The sequence below is a fragment of the Canis aureus genome, chromosome 4, assembly GCF_053574225.1.
Source record: "Canis aureus isolate CA01 chromosome 4, VMU_Caureus_v.1.0, whole genome shotgun sequence".
NCBI classification, from domain to species: domain Eukaryota; kingdom Metazoa; phylum Chordata; class Mammalia; order Carnivora; family Canidae; genus Canis; species Canis aureus.
The window spans coordinates 53737598-53743231 of NC_135614.1; the positions used below are offsets into that span (position 1 = coordinate 53737598).

At 43.8% G+C, this 5634-nt stretch overlaps 1 long non-coding RNA gene across 1 annotated transcript; it reads left to right on the plus strand.

The window, feature by feature from the left end:
* The first annotated feature begins 398 nt into the window (after positions 1-398).
* LOC144311896 (uncharacterized) lies at positions 399-4834 on the plus strand. Its single transcript, XR_013377384.1, has 3 exons — positions 399-472; positions 986-1440; positions 3932-4834. It is a non-coding gene; the product is annotated as an uncharacterized LOC144311896 (long non-coding RNA).
* Positions 4835-5634: the final 800 nt, after the last annotated feature.

Sequence of the window (5634 nt, forward strand, 5' to 3'; positions counted from 1 at the left end):
TTGTTTCCTCACAAAGGGAGTGCACCCCCTAGAATCAGGCAGTAGGAGGGGAGTGGCCTCCACCAGGAGGTTCCCCCTTCCTCCCTCAAGTCCAGGGTGTGCCTGGGAAGGAGCTTCTGTGCTTTGCTCTGGGAAAAAAAAAAAAAAAAAAAGGTATCTTTCCAAGAGAAAATTATACAGCTCAGAAAGTTAGTCATTAATGTAATGGTCTGAATCTACAATGAGAAAAAGATTGAAGCTGACATGATTTTTATCTTTGATATTATAGCTTCTGAAGTTGAGAAGTAATTACGTATGTTAATATTACATCCATCCGATATTCAGTGAATTTTTTTTTTTTTACAACTCTTTCTTAATTAATCTTCCCTCCCCAACCCCCCCCCCCAACCTCTGTTCACAGTGCTGGCAAACCGTCCTGAAATTGATCTGGGCTGATGCAAAAAGAACACAGCGAGGAATCAGGAAGATCTAGGTTTGAATATAGACCGATGTCTGATCTTGGGCACACAGTAGATAAATAATACAAATAATAATCGGTGCCGACTGAAAATGCATTGTCGTACCAGGCACTATGTGAAGGCTTCACACACACATTATTTCGTGGAATCCTCACAAAACCTTATGGGATGTGAGTTCCTCTCAGGTGCATTTTGGAGATGAGGAAACAGGCTTGTCAGGGTAGAGCCCGAGCTCATGGCTGGAGTGGCTTGTGCACAGCAGACCAGGTCTCTGAAGATACCGTCACCTTTCAGCTCTGTACTCTGGGATCTTGTGCTGAACATAGAGGTGGGGGGAATTGGGGGTGGAAACAGTTACTCCCACTGCCTCAGATCATCCTCCTTTCTCCATCACACACCTTATATTTTAACAGGCTAGGGCTACCACATGTTCCAGGCTTCTATCCTACCTCTAACCCCCCAAGGACCGAGTAACCGAAAGCATCAGAAAAGCAATAACGAATCTCTCTCTGCTCTTCCCTCCTCAGCAGAGGCCAGGAGTCCCAGAGTGCTGGAGAGAATTACAAAAGCAAGGAAGCCGCAGCCACTGCCCTTCAGCTTAAAATACAGGCACATTAAAGAGACACCACGTGCAAATCACAAAGAACCTGGCCACTGTCCTCACTGTTTCAATTCTCTGGCAGACCTGGGGCCCTGAGATGCCGATTGCTGAATCTCACATTCCTGGAGGATCTTTGAGTGTCTGCCCTTTGATGTTTGACAATAAGAACAGAGTTATGAAGATAGATTACATATATATGTGATTGCCAGTACAGGGTCCAGAAGTCATTTAATATTGTCATTATCCCTGTCACTGTTATTGGATCTTGAAGTTGAAGATGATTTGGATAAAAGGAGAAGAGGAGCTTCAGGGAGATGGAACAGAGGAAGGAAAGGCTTATAAGCATAAGGATTTGTTAGAGGATACCTGTACAAATTATAGGTACAATTTTCAAATTTATCATTTTATCCAACAAATATTTATTGAGCACCTACTATTCTCTAGATCCTGTGTTAAGCTCTGAGCAGGAAGATAAAACAAGAGTCCTACACTCAAAAGGCATAATAATAATCCTGGGAAGACAGACATTGCATAAAGTCAACAAACGAATTAATGTGATTACAAAGTGTGAGCAATAAGCGCCATAACTTAGGTTTATGAGAAAATGACAAGGGAGCAATTTATAATGGGTGTACCTTTAGGTAGGTTGAGGATGACACTCCTGAGCGGGGGTCTTAGGAGCTGAAACCTGAAGGGAGAGCAAGAATTGGTGAGGCAAAAAAAAAAAAAAGTCGGTGAGGCAATGAATTGGGGGAAGAGTGTTTGATTTCTAGGGAACAGCCTGTGCAGAGTTGCTAGGTCAGGAAAGTCAGGCCACAGAAGGGTGGGGAAGGGATGGGTGGTCCTCTGTTCGACCCTCGGCAGGCTCAGGCACCAAACAAAGCCTATCACCTCCTCCTTACCTTAGTTCTGCTCCTCACCCCAGCACCTCCCTATGCCACACACCACGGCTCTGTGGATTTGGCCTTCTCTTCCCTGCAGACAACAAGCGTGTTAAGAGGCTTGGGGTCTTTGACATACTTAGGGGGCCAGACGAACACAAGCTCCCTAAGATAGATGCCGATTTCTCTACTTATTGCAAACTGCAAAAAGCACAGCGCAGAGGAAGCTCCCTTCAGATTCCTGCAGACCTGCTGCTGGTTCTGACTGACTTGCTTGGCACTGGAGGAGGTCTATCTGCATTTGGTATTGATCTTTAATTGCCAGCACTGGTCATCACTGGCTCTTGCTCTCTTTTCTGTGGCTATTAGAAGGAAGCAGACATGTCCAGTGGACAAGGGAGGCGAGTTATTAAAATGTTTTGATATATTGTCAACAGCACATACAAAGGCAATAGTCACTTTTCCAAATTATCTATTTGTAAACCTGGATTTTCTTTATAAACAATTTGGAGACAATCTCTTTCTCTCTCTTACTTTTGGGAAAATGCTTTAAAGGATTACATAACTCCAAAATCCTTATCTTCAATGGGTGGGGGGCACTTATGCTTAAGTGACATAGTGTCTTGTGAACAGGCAAGTGGGGAGTTGGAACATGTGGTAGAGTGGTGAAGAGTGGCTATTTTGCTCTGAAGAGCTGGGTGAGGAATGGCACACTGGGGAGGCCCTGCAGGGTGTGGGCAACCATGAGAACCCCAAACAAGGGCAACAGCGTGACATTTAACTTTTGATCACCCAAATACATCTGTAGCACTTCTGTTTTTATTACACAAGAAAAGCTCAAACATACCCAATTTTAAAAGATTTTGATAACCAGGAGTAGTCAGAGTAAAATGTGAAATTATCTCTCTTCCTGCTTCACTCCCATTATGCCCATTCCTCACCTGAGAGAATCATAGCCAGCACCTGTTTATTCAAGTTCATACCTGCATATGCACATACACATGTACGTCATGAATACAACTCTCCTTTTATCAGTTGAAATACCTGGGAGAGTTTGCTGAGTCCATGGAGATGTATCAGATGCTTTGTAGCAGCTACTCAGAACAGAGGCATCCCCCTAGTGCTGGGAGCATTACTGGGATCAGACCCAGGCAGAGATCTGAAACAAGGATAGAACCAGGAGAGGTGGCAGGGCTTCACCAGTGAGTGACAGGAATTCATGTTCTTTACATTTATTTCCATTTTTATTAGACGAAGCTATATTACAGTAACAAGCTCCATTTTTGTCAGCAAGCTAAGAGCTTTGCATACACTATTCTTTAAACATTTACAACCACCCTGCAACCTAGGGACTATTATTCCCATTTCGTAGGTGGCAAAACTGAGGTTCATTTCAGAAATCAAGGAACCTCCCTGAAGTCATGCAGCTAACAAGTTATGGGGACATTAGTGTCAGATAAATCTGTCTAACCCTGATGTCCATGCCTTAACCATTACACTTTATCCCTACTCTATAATCATATCCAGGGCATAGGAACATTTTTAAAAAGTGGCTTTTCATTTTGGTCCCCAAAGACTATTTCGAGCAGGTGAACCATGTCTGTCTACAGCCACAAAACTGACTGGTTTATTCCCATGCCGGCAAGGCTCACAGTCCTTTGCTTTCTGCAAACTCTGAGGACTTGCACAGCTGTCCTTATGGTCCCTGACCCTGGTGACTCCACAGGGAGGTGTCCGGCTGTCTAGCAAACACCAGGCAGGCAGCTTCCTTGCTGGGAAAAGTGATCTGAGATGAGGTGGTGGCGGTCAGCATGTGGATGAGGGGTAACATGCCTTCCAAATGCAGTTATTGGAAACTGCACTCATTAGAATACTGTAATTGGTTCCTGCAGGGCATTGGAGGTTAGTGACACAGAGGAGACAAAAGAGGAGGGGCTGTGAGGGAGTGTACTCTAAGGATTTTATTTCCTTTTTTACCTTTTCTCCTCCAGGAGGGAGCTTCAACTGGTCAGCCTCACAGTCAGGCTCCGTGTATGGCAGATGTGAAGCCTTCTGCGACCTGTACTCACCACCCCGCTTCCCTCTTGCTCTCATCCACCTTTCAACAGGAGCCTGCCTATTGGCCTCGTCCCACCTCTTCTGCCAGAGAAGAAAGCTACTGATTAACAAATTTACAGAAAGATGTTGGAAATTGATGTGACGCCCCTCACAGACTGAATGAGGCAGATAGGATTTTTCAAAGAACCCCATGTAAAAGGCAGTTGCTTAGCCCAAAGTCAGAGGGACCAAATGGGGGGGATCTGTAGGTACTGGTGAAATGGCAAGTCATCAATTAGGTAATAGATAACACTTTCTGCTGCCCACATATAGAGCTGGACATTGGCATGAGGGTGCCAGAATGTTCCCACTTACTTGGGGTGAAGAAAGGAGAGGAGATATCTCTCTAGCCTTAGGGTTGGATCCTTTTTTGGAACACTAGTAGGTCAATATGAAAGGTGATCTCCTGATACTCCATTTAGCACTCCCAGGGTATCCAACCCTGCCTTTCTAAAAAATCTGATGGGGGGAATTATGGGTTTTATACCCAGAAGCCAGGAAATTTCTGAGGGGCTTGATCTGGGTGTGGTTCCATGGTTTTAGGCACAGTAAATTCATCAAGTGATTCATGTAAGATTACTGCATGTTACATTTCGCATATATCTCAATTTTACAAAGTAAAAAGTAAATATTTGTCCATTGCCAAAAACATCAGTTCTCAAAATCTTATTTGTACACCAATATTTTCCTGAAACTCTATTAGCTGATAATCATCTATCTCTTCTCTCTACCTAACCAAATCCTGGGTTTTATTAAGGGCCAGGTGAAGACAAGCTTTCTAAAGAAAATGTAACCTTAATTGCCCAAACCACATTGATCCATGCTTTCTGAACTCCTTACAGGACCTACTCTCAGAACTGGGGGCAGGTCTAGGGTTATGGGGTCTGAGGTTTACACAATATGAGTATTTCTTTATAAGATAAAGGATACAAAATTACGAATACAAATCAGATTACAAAATTAGGTTATGAAAAGGACACTGGAAATTTCAGGTCCCCTTTTTTCTTGGGAGTTCTTTAAACAATTTATCAACAGTGTTCATGTAAGAAAGCTACCGGTTTGTAACTTGGCTTCCGATCTGTACCTAGAGCTCTCATCAGCTCCTGACCACCCTTAGAATGTATATGGATCAGGCAAGTGAGAAGCTCAGGCTTCATCACTTTGCAGTAAATCTGGTCCAGATCAGCACATACACGTGGGCATTTCACTTCAGCCCGGTCTGAGTAGAAACTTCTCTGTTTTGTGCACACACATTCTGCCACCCTGGATGACTGTAAAATCCTGCAGGACAAAACCACAGCAAAAGCACACTGCCTTCAAAACTCTCAGAATCTATACACCAGTGTCTTTTTTGGAAAGGCTCTCCATGCTGTTGAAATAAATGTTTGGGAAGAGGGAAAAGGATTCCCAAAGACAGGTGGTAGTGATAATGGGGAATGATAAGTCATTAGTTGGAGTAAGTGGATCCTTTCTGTGCCCCCACTATCCAGGTCCTGAATATTTGCCCAGCCTTCCACTGAGCCAAACATCTTTTAAAAATCGGTTTGACTGAAAATTAACCTCAGGCCACATGGAAAGTAAGAGATGGTCTGGCTTG